This window comes from Canis lupus, chromosome 8 (genome assembly GCF_011100685.1).
Source record: "Canis lupus familiaris isolate Mischka breed German Shepherd chromosome 8, alternate assembly UU_Cfam_GSD_1.0, whole genome shotgun sequence".
Classification (NCBI taxonomy): domain Eukaryota; kingdom Metazoa; phylum Chordata; class Mammalia; order Carnivora; family Canidae; genus Canis; species Canis lupus.
In genome coordinates this window covers 27457725-27475836 of record NC_049229.1, presented here as the reverse complement: position 1 = coordinate 27475836, position 18112 = coordinate 27457725, and the positions used below count along the sequence as shown (strand labels likewise).

Below are 18112 nucleotides of genomic sequence, written 5' to 3'. Positions count from 1 at the left end.
AGCCCGACGTGGGATTCGATCCCGGGTCTCCAGGATCAGGCCCCGGGCCAAAGGTAGGCGCTAAACCACTGCGCCACCCAGGGATCCCCCTTCCTTTCTTTCTTTCCTTCTTTCTTTCTTTTTTTATTTTTTATTTATTTATGATAGTCACACAGAGAGAGAGAGAGAGAGGCAGAGACTCAGGCAGAGGGAGAAGCAGGCTCCATGCACCGGGAGCCCGACGTGGGATTCAATCCCGGGTCTCCAGGATCGCGCCCTGGGCCAAAGGCAGACGCCAAACCGCTGCGCCACCCAGGGATCCTCTCTTTCTTTCTTTTCTTTCTTTTCTTTCTTTCTTTCTTTCTTTCTTTCTTCCTTTCTTTCTTTCTTTCTTTCTTTCTTTCTTTCTTTCTTTCTTCTTTCTTTCAGGTTTTATTTATTTATTCATGAGAGACAGAGACATAGGCAGAGGAGAAGCAGGCTCCCTGTGGGGAGCCCCATGGGGGACTTGATTCCAGGACCTGGGGATCATGACTTGAGCCAGGGGAAGACACTCAACCACTGAACCACCCAGATTCCCCAACTCAGGCATTTCTAAATCGCAGCCTCCCTGACTAACAGGGGTGGGTGGCCTGATTGCCTAGAGCATCCTGAAATGCTAGGCTCTCCTTACTGCTCTTTGAGGATGGACCCTTTCTCCCAGGGTCATCAAGGAGAAGGACACAGCCTAGAATGAAACTCTAAAGCCTGCCCTCCTTTCTGGGTGCCTACACCCGCAGACTATCTCTGATGGAAAGGGTTCCTGGACGGGTCATATTTTAAGTTGTTTTCTTCCTTCCAGTGTTGTCTCTCTGGACAAATCCAGGAGTAATTTTACACTTCTGATGTTTTGAGCATGGTTGTAGCCCTACTGAACCTGCAACTGCAAGCTTCCCTGTGTGTATTTTTAAATCTGCACAGAAGCAGAGATTGCCTATGGGAAATAGGCAGTTTGTGTTTGTGTTTTTAATTTCTACCCTTCTGCATTGTTTTTACCTTTTCCCAAGACATGAATTATTTCATCATGTTTGAAAAGGAAAGAATGAGGACAGCTCTGAGTAAAGTCAGGGCCTTTGCCATGTTGGATATACCCTTTGCCAGAAAAGCACAGCAGGTTTTTTCTCTTCCATTCTTAAAAATATGCTTCAATTCTTGCTTCTACTGTTGTAGTCTCCTTTGCTAAAAGAATATAAGTGCCAGTCCTGTCCTGAGGGCTTCCTAGTTGCCCAGCGTCCTGCCCGCCCTCCCATCCCCCATCCCCACACACTGCATTTTTCCTCTTTTTCAGAAGCATGATGCTATCAGGCCCAAGAATTGGCCAGGGAGGAGCTCACTACAGACAGGACCACTCAGAAAGACGGTAAGATAAGTCCACATTGTATACGATACTTTGAAAAAGCAAATTGTCGGGAGAGTAGGAGAGAACTGGCTCCTCTTTATTTTAACACTTTGTCCTTTGATTTGCATTCTCTCTATAATCCATTCAGCCTCTAAACACTCCCTGAACACCCACCCTGTGCTTGGCTCTCTGCAGTTCCTGGATTACCAAGGGAGGGAGCCACACCCTGCACCCAGAGGACCACACATTCTGTGTGGGATACAGCTAAGTGGTGAGTGGGTGGGGGCCACAGAGCCCCCAGCCTTGCCCTGTCCTGCCAGCCTGGAAGCCTTGCCCGGTCCTTCCAGGTCCTGGAAGGTTCTCAGGAGGAGGAGATGCCTGAGCGGAGTCTTAATGGACTAGTTGGCCACGCAGAAAATGAGAAAGGCCATTCCCCAGGTGAGCAACATGGCATAGTGACAGGGTCCTTCTGTCATTGAGCTTTTCTATACATCATGGCCCCATTCTGAACACTTGGCATGTGTCCTACACTTAGTTCTCACAACCTTGTGGGGCAAGTGCTCTTATGACTTCATTTTTTTTTTTTTTTAAGATTTTATTTATTTATTCATGAGAGACACACACAGAGAGAGAGAGAGAGAGGCAGAGACATAGGCAGAGAAAGAAGCAGGCTCCATGCAGGGAGCCCGATGTGGGACTCGATCCCGGGACTCCAGGGTCATGCCCTGGGCAGACGATGGGCATCAAACCACTGAACCATCCAGGGATCCCTTATGACTTCATTTTAAAGCTCAGGTCCCTGAGGCACAGAGGATGGAGTGATTTTTCGAGGTCACACACTGAGTGAGTGGTGCAGTCAGGATTTGAACTGAGGGAGTCTGGCTTCAGAGCCCTTGCTCTAACCCCCAATGATCCTCCAGTTTGGGTCATTCTGGAAGTGAGAAGTGGCTGGAACAGAGTTGCAGAAGCTGGGTGGAAAGGTGGGCAAAAGCCACAGGATGCTAGGGGGCCCAAATTTTATACTGATAATGGGGAGATGATTGGAAACAATGGGGAGTCGTTATCAGATTTGGGTTTTAGAGAGATCTGTGTTTCTGGAAGGATTGGTGGGGCAAAGCTAGGGCAGCAGTAAGGTGGCTGTGAGCCATCTGATGCAAATGAGGCTGTCAAGCCAGGTGGAGAAGGCAGATGACTCTGAGTTCTACTGAGAAGACAAGGTCTGATGCTCAGCACCCAGTTTAGGTGACTGGATGGGGGGGGGGGGGAGCTCTGCTCAGGTATGCTGGGAAAACGGCAATAATAAGATCAGGCTGTGAAGGAAGAGGAGGAGCCAATCAGGGGCCTCCATGTGGACAGAAGGACCCTAATTAGGTCAGTGGCCGGAGGATTGGAAAGGAGGAAGCATGTGCCAGAGATCATTTTAAAGCGGGCATTCTTTACTTGGAAAGAACTCAAGGGGTTTGTAAACTTGTGTGGGGGGGGGAATATTATATCTTTATTTTTACTTTTCTCTTACTAAAGTGTGTTTTATTCTCTGATGATTAATATAAGAACACTACTGTAGCAACGTTAGCAATATTTATGGCTTTGTCCTTAACAGAAATTACAGATTTTTCACATCACATTTCACCGAGAATCTGAGTATTGTTTGTGTTCATCACTACTTGAAAATGATGGTAATTAGACCTGACATTGGATCTGAGTATTTAATAGTATATTAGTGCATTATTACATGTGTTACCATACCAAAACTTTTTATAACTTTGGAAACTATATTTTCAAAAAATTATTCCTTTTGTGACCCTTTGTATTGTTTCATGCTCTAAAAAGCATTATTCTTGAAGCAATCCAAAGTCTTCCCCACACAGTCAAGAGGCTTCATGGTTCAAAAACAAAAAAAAGGTTAAGAACACCTAACTGAAAGGTAAATAAGTAATGCTTGTTAATGATTAGCGATGAGGTGTGAGGGGGAAGGAGGAAAGCCTGGAGTCTTCAAGAGTACCTTAGCAATCAACGGTGGCACCTTCTACCCTGGAGAACATGGGTAAGGAGAGGTGTAGGAAGGATGTGAAGGAAGATCTTCATTTGTGAAGGTGTTAGGTACAAGAAGCAGTTGGAGCTTTCTAGTGGCAAGCTGGAAATGTGGCTACAAAGTTCAGGAGCAACCACGGGAATAGAAATCTCATTGCAGAGTCCACAGCAGAGATTTGTGAGAGAGCAAACAGGCACATCCAGGAAGAGTGTGTGAGATGGGAGACCAATGATCTGAGCCGGAGCCTGGGGGACACTGGCAGGGAACCCAGGAACCCAGGAAGCAGAGGAGGCAAAAAAAGAGACCGAGATCAAGTGGTCCAAGGGGAAGGAGGTGAATGGGGAGAACCGGCCATGGGGGCCAGAACAGAAAGGATGCAGGAGAGGGTGGTGAAGACATTGGCAGAGGCAGCGGAGAGGCCTCATTAGATGAAGACTAATCCGAGGCCAGAGGCCAGCAGTGGCAAGTCTAGGGGACGATTCCCAAAAGCTGCAAGAAACCAGATCTCAATGCAATGAGGAATGAGGAAGCGGAGGCCCTATATCTGAGCTTGTCTTTCAAAACATTTAATGAGGAGAGAGGGCAAGAGTCAGGAAGCCTCTAAAACAGAGGAAGGCAGGGGGTGGGCGTCAGAGTCAAGGGATGACACTTTTGAGCATGCTTGCTCAAAAGGAAGCCAGCAAGGAGCAGGAACATGCTCATCCAGAGGTGGGGCCATCAGTGAGGAGAGAGAGTCACTGGAAGAGGTGGGTGATAGGGTCAGAGGCCAGGGGCCATCAGTGTACAGATGAAGGGAATGAGAAGGGCCATCCACTCCCCTTCTGAGACAAAGGATGGTAAGTACAACAGAACACACAGATCCATCTGGGAGAGGTGAGAAGGAAAAGCCAAGGCATTCCCTCATTCCTGTTTCCTCCTGATGGAAGTAGGTCCAGGCTTGCGTGCCTGTTCGGGAGGAGGGCCTGTTTAAGAAAAAACACACAATTTACAAAATCAAAGTGAGGGACAAAGTGGATATTGTTTAGAATGAGAAAAGAAATCACACAAATTATATGATTTATATTTGTTGACTGGCATGTCCCTACTATACTTTATTTTCCCCTACATGTATGGCTATAGACTCTGATCATCTCTAAAGTGAAAATAACTTTGTAATATTTTCTAAAGAGAGAGTAGAAGAAGAATTCAATGATTTCTTCTCATGTGCTTGGTTTAAATTTATTTCTCTACTATTGATGGGTGGGATGCATAAAGCTCACAACTTCACACACAGACCACCTGCTGTTTGTGGTACTGCTATGGGGTTCTGGTCTGCAAATGCAGGAATTACAATTCTCTCTAATATGATTCCCATTAAAATAGAAAAAAACAAGTTTAAAGTGTGTCTTAGCTTAGGCTGCTATAACAGAATAGCCTAAACTGGGTGGCTTAAACAACAGACATTTATTTCTCACAGGTCTAGAGACCATGAAGTCTGAGATCAGGTGCCAGCAGGGTCAGATTCTGGTCAGAGCCCTCTTCCTGTCTTGCAGATGGCTGCCTTCTCACTGTATGCTCACACGGCAAAGAGAAAAAGAGCAAGGTCTCCAGTCTCTCTTTTTTTAAAGCTTTTATTTATTTATTCATGAGAGACACACAGAGAGAGGAAGAGACATCAGTGGAGGGAGAAGCAGGCTCCGTGCGGAGAGGCTGATGTGGGACTTGATCCCAGGACCATCACGCCCTGAGCCGGAGGCAGAAGCTTAACCACTGAGCCACCCAGATGCCCCACATTCCTGTTTTTATGTTATCAATCCAGTCAGTTAGATTATTTTCCAGTGGCTCGTAGGACTCAGATCATGTGTCATTCAGACTTACACTTTGGATCACACCCTGAGCTGAAGGCAGATGCTCAACCACTGAACCACCCAAGTGCCCCTCTTCTGTCTCTTCTTAGAAGGCCACTCACTCCATCATAAGGACCCTACCCTCATGACCACATCTAAACTGAGTTAGAAGGCCCCATCTCTCAATACCATTATGTTGGGTGTTAGGACTTCAACATATAAAGGGGGGAAAGTCACATAAACATTCAATCCATCAAAACGCATTAATAATTATTAATGTTGCATTATCTAGTATGTTCCTGACAGGGAAGGATTGCTGCCTTGACTATGCCCTGAGAACCAAATCCTTTGCTTATAATTTTATACATCAAAGTATTACAAGAACTTTCCAACTTTCCAGAAGACCAACTTCTGGCTCTGTACATTTCAAACCCTGGTTTCCCCTCTACCCCTGCACATCTGCTGTCACCCTATATGGGACACATTCCCTTCACCCGGTCCTACCCTGCACCTATGGCACGCGCAGTGGGTGGTAGGAGGCCTGGAAGCTGCCTCTACACTGTGATGGCCAGCAGTGACTGAAACTGGTGTGGAAGTGACCAAACACATAGACGTTCCCCACTAAACTCAAACTAAATGTGTCTCCAATTTTATTTCCTTAGGCTGAATCCCCAGATCCCTAAAGCTACCTCAGTGCTACGTAATATTGACGTCTTAACCAGTGCAATTAAAATATCTTATTTTAGGGGCACCTGGGTGGTTCAGTCGGTTAAGTGTCTGCCCTCAGCTCAGATCATGATCCCAGGGTCCTGGGATCAAGCCCCACTTTGGGCTCCCTGTCAGCTGGGAGCCTGCTTTCTCCCTCTCCCTCTGCCTCTGCTCCCCCTGCTTATGCTCTCTCTAATAAAAATAAAATCTTTTAAAAATTATCCTACTGAAAAAAAATATGTATCTTACTTTCGCAAACTTGATAAAAGCACCACATGAACACATTGCTAGGGCCTGTCTGAGGGCCCAGGAAGTGAGTGACTTCACCAAGCAAGGGGCATTCCCTTCAAGGTGATTCTATCTCTGCCTCGAGGGCACAGGCTGTGAAGGAGAGAGGTGAGAGCAATGATGAGACAGCTATTTAAACTAGCTGACTATTGTGTAGTGTCTATCAGGGGATATGTTACTTGTGTAGTAAGTCATTTAATCCTCTTAATGGTCCCTGTGATATTGGTACTATGAAAATCTTCCTTTTACAGATAAGGAAACTGAGTCATAGAGACATTAAGCAACTTGTCCAGCGCCACACATATAGTAAGTGCCAGACCTATAGGATTTGAATCCAAGCAATCCGGCTCATACTTGTACCCAGTATGGGAAGCAGCCTCTCCACAGCATAGCTCACAACCTCCACTCCCTTCCTAGGATTCTATAGGCCCACCTATAACTTTCTGACAGTATATATTTTACTTATTTGCCTATTTTCCATTCCTTGCTACTAAAATATAAACTCTCTGAGGGCAGAACTGTTTATTTTCCTCACTACTGTATCCCTACACCTGCAATATTGCTTAGCCCACAGTGGATATATAGTAAATATTTTCTGTTTTTTAAAAATTCTTTTTTTTAAGATTTTATTTATTTATTCATGAGAGAGGCAGAGACACAGGCAGAGGGAGAAGCAGGCTCCATGCAGGGAGCCCGATGCGGGACTCAGTTCCAGGACCCGGGATCATGACCCTGAGCTGAAAGCAGACGCTCAACCACTGAGCCACCCAGGTGTACCTATTTATCATAAATTCTTTAGTATTCTTCTAAACTTTTTAAAAAATATTTTATTTATTTATTTGAAAGAGAGAGAGCATGAATGAGGGAGGGAGGGAAGGAGGGACAGAGGGAGAGGGAGAAGCAGACTCCCTGCTGAGCAGGGAGCCCAGATATGGGGTTCCATCCCAGGACCCTGAGATCATGACCTGAGCTGAAGCCAGATGCTTAACCAACCGAGCCACCCAGGCACCTCTATTCTTCTAAACTCTTAAAGAGGTAATCTATTTGGGGGGGGGGGGGGGGAAGAAGTAATCTATTTGGAAAACTGCAAAAGAAAGTGAAAATAAGAAATACATACCAAAAAATGGGGAAATTTTGGCCCACATGAAATCCGGGGTGGGGGAATGAATCTTACTATTTTTAATGTATATAATGTATTCAATACAGCTCTGTCCTAAGTGTCTGTGATTCGTGTTATCCAGTTCCATGTGTCTCACATCAGGTTGGTTACACAAGCAATCAATTAGGAGTGATCAGATGGTCTTGAATTGCAGGTCCTCTTGAGTGCCCGGTTGAAGTATGAAATTCAAAATTTGTATTAGCACCTGACTGCATGATTATGTGTTATGTGATTTTCTCCAGTAAAACTTGGGGCCAAAGAAAACAGATGGATCCAAAGTTGAGGATTTGTTGACTGGCTGTGCCATTAAGTCAAAGGTAAAGAGCTTGTATCTGATAATGAGAATGTCCTTCAACCCAAGAGGGTTGGAGGCTATTAGTTGGGGAGGCTGAAGGCCAGATGCCTTGGCAAGACTGAAAATGGGTGAGTACCTGAGGGGCTCAGTCCGTTAAGCAGCTGACTCTCAATTTCCACCCAGGTCATGATCTCAGGGTCCTGAGATTGAGCCCCATGTCAGACCCCAAGCTCAGCAGGGAATCGCTTCAGGATTCTGTTTCTTGCTCTGCTCCTCCCCCTGCTCACTCTCTCACTAAAATAAATAAATAAATCTTAAAAAAAAAAAAGACTAAGATGGGAGGGATGGTGGTTAGGGGAGGGAGGGTATAGGGTTGAGGTCAGAGTGGAATTTCAAAGTTTAAGATGCCAGAGGTGAAACAGTTCTAGGTGATGACAAGGTCTTGTAACAGGATAGGAGATATTGATGACAAGTGAACAGAGCTCTCAAATGAGTCATAGGATATGAGAAAATTTGATATTATATGAGGTAGGCACTAATGCGTAAGTTTATTAGCTTGAGCAATGATTTGTAAACTGTAAAGCCAGCCTTAAATATCATATAGTATTTAAATATCACCTCTAATAATCTACTTTTGATTGACAATACTTTATTTCTGATCTTTCTAAAATAATAATCCTCCCCAGGGATCCCTGGGTGGCGCAGCGGTTTGGCGCCTGCCTTTGGCCCAGAGCGCGATCCTGGAGACCCGGGATCGAGTCCCATGTCGGGCTTCCAGTGCATGGAGCCTGCTTCTCCCTCTGCCTGTGTCTTTGCCTCTCTCTCTCTGTGTGTGACTATCATAAATAAAAATTAAAAAAAAAATAATCCTCCCCAAATTAAACCAGGATACTAGCATTATCTCAATTCAGTAGGCTTATAAAGTCAGGGCTGTTTTGCTTGTTGAAGAATTAATTCTGTTCATTTGCAGATAAACACACACCAAAGAAGTATTACTTCATAGCTCCAGATTAAGTCCCTTTTAAGATGATACTGAAGAATCCATATTTCATTGGGTGTTCCAAATATCATAGAAGATCTGTAGTCTCCAAAAGTGCACATTCTAAGGCTACAAGACCCTCAATAAATGCACAAATATAATGTTAAACAATGGTGGGATGGATAAAAGTACTTATATCTCCCAGACACCCTGTCCATGAAGAGCTCCCATTACCAATATAACCGGCTGATTTTCCAAGAAACAAAAAACTTTACTAGGTATTCTCCAGTGGCTTTTAAAAAAGATAATAGAGGCTTGAAATTGGATGTAATGTCCAATGGGGAGTAAGATTTCCACTTCTTTCTCTATCAGGTGCAGCTGGGGATAGGCAAAGAAATGTTTTGTTTGGTTTTTCAGGTTTTTTCATCCAGTACTTAGCCTGAAACATTAAAGAATGATATCAGAAATCCCAGATCAACTGTAGCCAGTGAGGAAATTTATTTTACTTTAAGAGTATTCATCATAAAAGAGCCAATTTGTATGTTCATTAAATTCACCTGAAATGATAAGAAGTCTTAAAGAAGTCTTTCAAAGTGGGGGTTTTGTGAAAGGCTTTTGCCCTTGCACCCTTTTTTTTTTCTTTTAAGATTTATTTATTTATTCATGAGAGACACAGAGACTTAGGCAGAGGGAGAAGCAGGCTCCCCACGGGGAGCCTGACATGGTACTGGATCCAGGATCCTGGGATCATGCCCTGAGCCTAAGGCAGATGCCCAACCTCTGAGCCACCCAGGTGTCCCAACTTTTTTTTTTTTTTTTTTAGACTTTATTTATTTATTCATGAGAGACACTGAGAAAGAGGCAGAGACATAGGCAGAGGGAGAAGCAAGTTCCCTGCAGGGAGCAGGATGCAGGACTCAATCCCAAGACCCTGGGATCATGACCTGAGCTGAATGCAGACGCTCACCCATTGAGCCATCTAGGCATCCCACCATTGCACACTTTCTAACCAGGGAGTAACTGAGCAATTTCTTCTCTTCCTGCTTTGGAGGGAAGATGGACAGGACCTGGGTAGTGTAGAAGTTAGAAGTGGAGGAATCCATGCGCCAGATCCTACATGTGAAGTAATTTTTAGATATTTTATGGAGCTAGGGAAACAATTTTGCCCTTTCCATTTTTCCCTACTGAGTCTTCCATATCTCCAAGACAGATGGAGCACATGTAACAAAACCAACCAAATGCAGAGAATGCAATCTGGGATATTAAAAATAAAATCTTTTCCAAATCTTCACAGGCTCCTTTAAAAACACTTCTACCCAAGTGCTAAAGCAGCTAACAGAGGTGTCTAAAAATGGAAAGAAGAGGTGCCCCAAGGGTTCTTTTTTCAAAACCAGTCAGCATTAATATTTACTTCTCAGGAAGGGCTCTATATACAATCAGCAAATATGACCAAATTTAGTCATATGTGGATTGAAGATGAATATATCCTAGAGAGCTCTCCATTAAGAATCTTTAAATATAACAATGTTGAATCCAATCCAGAACTAAGGCAAACGAGCAAATGCAGCTAATACCCAAGTATAATGTTAATATTTCAACTGGCTCCAAATAAACATTCAGTACCATTATATTATTCAAAGAAATCAGTAAAGAAAATATGATTAGCTGGATTTTGACATTGTATTGTTTGCCCTAAGTATAAACTCCTTATTAGACACCTTGTAGCTTATATTTTACATTTTCGTAGTATTTTAATATTATAGTTTCTTAATATTTAAACGTAAGAACCTATCAATCGTGGCTCCTGGGTTTTTAATTTTCTATGTAAAACTAATTTATTCTGAACCGTATGTAATTTCAGATTTTCTAGGGGTAGATTAACCTCACAAAATTGTGTTCAGAAAAAAAAAATTGTGTTCAGATATCACTATTCCATTCCATCATCCAAAGAATACATCAATATTCAATTAAATGTAAATAAAATTAATTTTTTCTCCTTTATTCCACCGGGGTGTATAAGTAAATTGTTTGAAATGTATTACTGATGGAAATTAAATGTAAATTACTTACTTCTTAGTTTGTGGAATCTCTGTGCACTGGAAACTTATCTAGGTGCTGGGGATACTAGCCATGAACAAGGCACAGTCAGGCTAATGGGGGTGGGGGGGGATTGGGGGGTGGAGAAGACTGGCAACAGCTCTGTAAATAAGCAAATGAATGAATAAGAGCATTTCAGACAGTGTTGAGTACTGTGAAGGAAAGGAAATCTGCTAATGGTATAGAGGATGCTGAGAGAGGGTGAGGGGCAGGGAACAGGGTGGTTGGGGAATTGGAGGCAGTCATGTTTGGATCCCTGGAGGGGAAGGAGCCAGCAATGCAAAGAGCTGGGGGTGGGGATGGGGTACCTCTGGCAAAGGAAACGACTAATGCAGGAAGGAGCTTGGTATGCCCCTATGACCGAAGTGTGGCCCGTGGGGCTGGACTTTGGGGAAGAGTAGTGAGAGATGAGATGCGGGTGTTAGGCAGAGCCAGCTTTTGTAGTAAAGATTTGGAGTTTATTCTAAGAGTGAGAGGAAGCCACAGGAACTGACTGCGTACTTTTAAAGATCACTCTGTCTCCTGCGAGGCAAATGGATGGGACAAGGGCAGGAATGGAAGCAGGGAGACCAGCTGGATTGATGAGAGAGTCTAGGAGAGCCACAATGGTGACCCCAAGTGGGCTGCTGGCAGTGGCCCTAGTGGAGATGGTGAGAAGTGTTCAAATTCAAAATATATTTTAGAGATACAACCTAAAGGACTTGCTGGTAGTTAACTGCATTTTCCCAAACTAAGTTCTCTCTCTTGAGCCACACTTCCAAAGCTTTTCTGAAACAATTTTAGGTTCTGAGCTCCTTGCTCTTACCTCCCTATGCATATGCATGTAAATGCATGCACACCATTTAGGCCTCAGGAAAATGCCACCCTGCCCCCAAACCTCTTAAATCACAGTTGGTCCAGAGGGCTTATCTAGCCTTCCTTCCAATGCATCAAGTACAGATCAGCTGCTTTTCTGTCTGCAGATCTCAGAAATGACTCTCCACACCGCCTTTCCTAGGTCTTGTCACCTTACCATCCATACCCTCCGACAGACTCCTAGGGACATTCCCAATCATTTCATATTTGTGCATGACTTTTCAAAAGCCCAAGACTTCTGCTCCCCCCCCCCGCCCGGGGGGATTTTCCTAGAAGCTACAGGCAGCCCCAATAACATTATCAAGGCCCAGCTCAATGCTGGGGTCTTCACCAGCCTGTTATGTCACAAAGTGCCATCCTACAGCTGGGAAAACCAGGAATGTAGACATGTTTGCAAACTGTGAAACAATACCCACCTGGGTTTTCAGTCAGGTGAAACTGGGCTCTTAACCTCTTGCTTCTCCAGGAACTGTGGCCCCAAGAACTTGGTTAAGCATCATAATTAGAATACAACTCTTGGAGGCATCTGGATGGCTCAGTCAGTTGAGCGTCCGACTCTTGGTTTCAGTTCAGATCATGGAGTCAGCTTGTCCTTCTCCCTCTGCACCCCCCTCCCCCAGCTTGCTCGTTCTCTCTCTCTCTCTCTCTCTCTCTCTCTCTCTCTCTCTCTCTCTCTCTCTATATATATATATATATATATATATATATATATATATATATATTTTTTTTTTTTTTTTTTTTTTTTTTTAAAGCACAACTCTGGAGCCAGATTGCCTGAAATCGAATCTGAGTGTCACCAGATTTTATTTGCTTGACTTTGGACAAAACACTTCACCTCTCTCTCTGTGCTCTGTCCATCTGTAATTGGAGATAACAATATCTGCCACTTAAGGTGGGGAGGAAGGGAGGTACTGTGTATAAAGTGCTTAGGATGGCACCTGGCATAGAACAAGTGCAATATAAGTGTTAGCTATCACCCGCACTATCTTCCTGTCTCACCCACCAAGGTGTCACCCTCATTTCTTATTTGTGCATCGAAAATTCAGTTCTATGATTGTGGAGACATTACCCAGCCCCCTGGGGGTGGTGCACATAGGTAGATGTGGTTAGAAGAGAGCACATTGGGGTCATTACAGAGGAGCATGGTGGGGCAAAGTGATAAGGTGAGCTCACTGAAGAGACACTTAATAAGTTGTGATTAATTTACTCTGAATAATGCATCCACTTGAAGGCATTTTTAAAGCATTCTTCAGATTAAATTCCCTACCATTCTGAGGCTCATCTCACTGAACAGGAAGTGTGTGGAATGGGCAGGGAGAGCCTGTTTTTTTTTTGTTTTTTTTTTGTTTTTTGAGAGCCTGTTTTTTGCAGTAACTCAGAGTTGAGCTTATGTATCTCAAGCTCTTGTCTTCATTTCATTGATACACTATAGCTTTTGGGATGTTTGGCAGTTAAGCCAGATTAGCTGTGGTCACAACACATTACAGCAGGTTAAAATGATAGTTCTCTTCTTGTTCATGCTAGAAGTCCCCCATGGAAGGGACAAGAAGGTCTTGCTTACTGTGGAATCAGGCTGGCAGAGGCCCCATCTCAATAGGCTTCCCGGATCATAGTGGAGAAGAAATGTGACAAACTGCATGTTGGCTCTTGAATTTTTACCTAAAAATGACCCATCATGTTGTTCATATTTCTTTTGTCAGAGTGAGTCATATGACTATGCTTAGGCTTAAAAGGGAGAGTATGTATGATTTTTCTACAGGGAAGTGCCTCCAAATACCTGGGGACAAGTTACCACAAGGAGTTAACTGAAAGTTAACAGAAAACCCCTCTAAAAGTAGCTTAAACAATTAAGGGGTTATTTTCTCATACAACAAGAAGTTTGGAGGTGGATCAAGTCTCAAGTTGGTAAATCTGGTAGCTCAAGGAGTCTTCAGGGAACCCAGTTTATTGCCATCTTTTTACTTTTCCATCCTTAGGATATCCACAATATCTCTCCTCATGGTCACAGGATGGCTGCAGCAGTACCAGCCATCATGTGCAGACCAATAACATCCAGAGAAGAATACTTAGTGTTTCCTTCCACCAGTCTCATAGTATTAAGAAAAATCTTTCCCAGAACCTCCAGCTTACCTTGGTTCCTGTTGGCCATAATTAAATCAGATGACTATAACTTAGCCAGTCATGAGCCAAAGGAAAACCACTTCCTGGGATAAGAAAAGGCCTATTTTCCCTTTGTACAAACAACTCTGATTTCTATAAGAAATATGTCACTGAACATAAGAAATGAGGAAAACGTTAACCCAGTTTTACCAATTATGGTAAGCTCCTTTATTCAGGGTGTAAATAAAGAGGAACAACAATTAGGCCAGTATTTGTGCTTACATAATTATTCACAGTCAAATAACTATGGGCAAATAAAGCAAGCAAAACAAGCATCTAATGGGGAAGGATCATTTACCTGAGAGTCAGGGAAATAAGAAACTACTTGGGATTGATATTACATCCATCTCAAAAGAGTTAGCTAAAAGAATTCACCACTCCCTTCTTTGTGTCCACCCCCAACTATAGCCTAAATATTCTTTCTTCATCATTCACTCACCACACTTTATTGCCTTTATCTGTGTACCTGTCTCCAACTGCAAAACGATAAGCTCTTTGAAAGATGTGGCCTATTTCTTCTGTTTATTCCTGTGCATGCCAAAAATAATAATGGGTAACACCAGTTGATTGCCCACTGTGTACCAGAGCCCATTCTAAGTTCTAAATGTAATACAACTGTCCCACAAGGCATATGCTATTATCTATGCTTAATACATAAAGAGTTGGAGGGTCAAACAGTTAAGTCATTTGGCCAAATGTACACAATTATTAAATGATAGAACTGGGGATCCCTGGGTGGCTCAGTGGTTTAGCGCCTGCCTTTGGCCTGGGGCGTGATCCTGGAGTCCCAGGATAGAGTCCCACATCGGGCTCCCTGTGTGGAGCCTGCTTCTCCCTCTGCCTGTGTTTCTGCCTCTCTCTCTCTCTCTCTCTCTTCTCCCTCTGTGTGTGTGTGTGTGTGTCTCATGAATAAATAAATAAAGTCTTTTTTAAAAAATGATAGAACTGAATTTCAAGTGAAGGTAGCCTAGTTGGGTTATGCATGACATATTTGCCCCCAAAATGGGTGAACCTAGTATGCTTTAATATACAATATGAACACGTGAGAGAACAGGAGTGAAGGACAAGTGATATTATCCTTTATTTACAAGTAGAATCTGAAATCAAGTATAATAGACTTAAATTATCTGAGGATGGAGATCACATATGTTTCCCTTGCTCAGTATGGTGTCTCTATCTCCTAGTATACTCTCTGGCACACAGTAGATCCTCATATGTTCCTGGAAGTAGAGGAGGGGGAATGGGAGGGAGGAAAGAAGGGAGGAAGAGGAGGAAGGAGGGAGAAAAAGAGAATGAATGAATAAACACAGTTAATGTTCTCTTTCTCTTGCTCCTTACATTTTCTACCATCTTTTCCTGTGTTATTTCTAGGAGTATTTTGGTGTCAAAAATCTACTTCTTACCTAAGGTAGAAAGAAGTATTGGTTGCTCTAAGTATCAAGGGTTCTCAAAGAGAAGAGTTTAAATGTAATATTGTTACAGAGTAGGGAGACCTTCTGTAGCCCTATAAATTATTTGGCTTTTGAAACAATGTATCTTCTATAAAGTAGATTTTTCCCTTAAACTGAAACATTGTAACCGAAGCTTTTGCTTTTAATTGTGTGCTGCTTGAAATGTCAATACAGTGCATGGACATATTGAATTATTTTTTTTAAGTCAATGCAAGGCCATCAACAAATGAACAGCAATAATTAAGGAAATGGCCACTGTCAGTTGATGGAAATACTACTCTAGCAGTTCCTCCGCCAGTCACGTGTTACAGTAGATAAATGACAGGTTGGGAACACTAAAAGCATGATGTTTCTTCTTGTTTCAGCACCAGTATCATGGGGGTCTGCTTTTGCAGAATGCTCCAAAAAGTCATACAAATGTAATACATTAGATCTAATCTTCAGACCATATAGACCCGCACTCTAGTTTTCATCAGCAAAGTAAGATCCTGGTTAAACTGAATCATTGTGCTGTTGTCACAAGTGAATTTTAAGTGTTCTTCTTCTTTTTTTTTTAAGTGTTCTTATTCTTAAAGGGTGTCGAAGTTTTTTTAAAAAAGATTTTATTTATTTATTTGACAGAGAGAGAGTAAGAGAGAACATGACCTGGAGGAGGAGCAGAGGGAGAGGGAGAAGCAGACTCCCTGCTAAGCAGGGAGCCCTGTGCGGGACTTGATCCCAGGACTGTGGGATCATAACCTAAGCTGAAGGCAGATACTTAATTTATTGACTGCCCAGGCAGCTAATTTTATTTATTTATTTATTATTTTTTTTTTTCAGGCAGCTAATTTTAAAAAGTGTTTCTGTGGTCTAACCTTGAACTAGAACTTCATGAGTCTCTGAATATCCCAATTTCCCCCAATATCCCATTTTTCAGTTGTTTTTTATTCTCAGATGATTTTCAGATTTCATTCAAAAATTTTTTGAGTTATTAGGGATTTTTTTTTCAGACGTCTAATCCAATTTCAATATATCCAAAAATGACCTCACTGATTTCTCTCTCCCATCTGTCTTTCTCTCCTTTTAGGTTCTATCTCTTGGTTGAAGGCATCACTGTTCACTCTTTGATCCAAGCCAACATTTAGTCACTTTGGATAGCTCTTGTTTTTCCACTTACATCCAGTTAGTTGACAAGCCTATTCATTCAACCTCTAGATCCATCCTTCCCTTTTCCTTCCCATGCCCTAAGCCAGTCCCTCATTATCCTCACCCGGAATATTGAAGTGACACCCCGCCCCCCACTGGCTTCCATTGTGTATCTCTTATCCTACCAACTCATCTTTTGTTTTTCCAACCAGTTATTTTCTGTGAGATGTAACATGTTTCTTCCCTGGTCAGAAACCTATAATGAATGGTTCACTATCACCAATTTTTAACAAGTCTAAACTCTTTAATAACATTCAAGATTCATCTTCAGTTACTCCAAGCCTGCCTTAGCACTCCCATTTCCTATCACCCCCTACTATTACCTTCCTTAGAGCTGCACATATATGTATCATCCTTAGATATATTGTGATGTTCCTCAGTTCTATCTACCTGGCAAAATCCAAATTACCCTTCAGGGCCTTGTTCAAATACCTATGGAAAGGTCCTTGGTATCCATGCAGAATTAGTCATTTCTTCTTTGCTCTCCTAGCATTTTGTTTCTATTCTTGTTATGCTCCTGTCTTAGGTTAGGTTCCCAGAAACAGATCCTGAGAGGAGGATTTGTAGGAAAGTGTTTTCTATGGGAAATGTTCCCAGAAGAGATTGGCAAGTGAATGAAAGAAGGAAGCAGACAAGAGAAAGGGACTGAGCAAGTGAAGCTTTAGACAAAGTCCCAGAGGGAGTGGCTCAGCCTCATTTAGTAGAGAAATATGGACATTGTTTTATGTCCTGCTCCAAGGCAAGGGGCTGGGCTTTCTTACCCCTACACCAACTAGTCCCTAGCAAGGAACTCTGCTCCTAAGCACTTCCTCTCTTGGAATAATATGTTTGTAGTGCTCAAGGACATCCGATCCAGGAGAGTCATAGGTACAAACCATTGGAAGCAAAGTATGTCAAAACTGATGCAGGAGGACAGGAAGGGTAAAAAGGGATCCCTAGGCATTCAGGAGGAGGCAGACTGTCAGCTACAGCTCGCTCGCTCGTCAGTATAGGCTTCTTTGTTTCTACCTAAGCACCTTCAGCCCCCAGGTAGTGAATTACTTGGGAGGGAGACCCCTCCCCTACAGCAGGGAAGATAATACTTCACACCTAGAGAGTGCTTAAAGAGCATTTATTGGTTTGAATTGAATACCCCCTTTGTTGGTCGTGTGCAACGTTTTGCTGCTACTAATTATATTGCTGAGATTTTTTCCCCCTAGCTGGTTTTAGCTCAGTAATAAAAGATAGGGCTTCTGGGGTTTCAAAACCTAAGGTTCAACTTTTCACCTTGCACTTTTCTTCCCAGGGCAACAATTTGCTCAGCATATCTCTTCCTAAATTCCAAGACAGGCTGCTTGCTCTGTTCAGTCAAGACTGCCAACCCAAGAAACATTTTTGAAAGATCACAGTCAACGTCATTGCCAAAAGAAGAAGTTCTTGGCACACAAAGGACCTGGTTCAATATGAGATGCCAGATGGTGATTTCAACTTCAGCTAAATTCCTGCTGAAAAAAGTGTTTGAACTGCAGATGAGAAAAGCTTCTATGACAAATTTCCAAGTGTTAGAAGCTTCAGAGGGAAATGGCAAGTGTTGATACACGTACCCCCCCCCAACACATGCACACATATCATAGAACTACTACCTGCATCTGGTAATTAAGATTCCCACAAAGATGCCTCTGCTTTTTAAGAAGACTAAGATCTAATTTGATTTTTACTAATATTAAAGTGCATTAACTGA

At 42.8% G+C, this 18112-nt stretch overlaps 1 long non-coding RNA gene across 1 annotated transcript; it reads left to right on the top strand.

The window, feature by feature from the left end:
* LOC111097031 lies at positions 1 to 18112 on the top strand. Its single transcript, XR_005362859.1, has 4 exons — positions 1 to 53; positions 1307 to 1378; positions 1506 to 1628; positions 17678 to 18112. It is a non-coding gene; the product is annotated as an uncharacterized LOC111097031 (long non-coding RNA).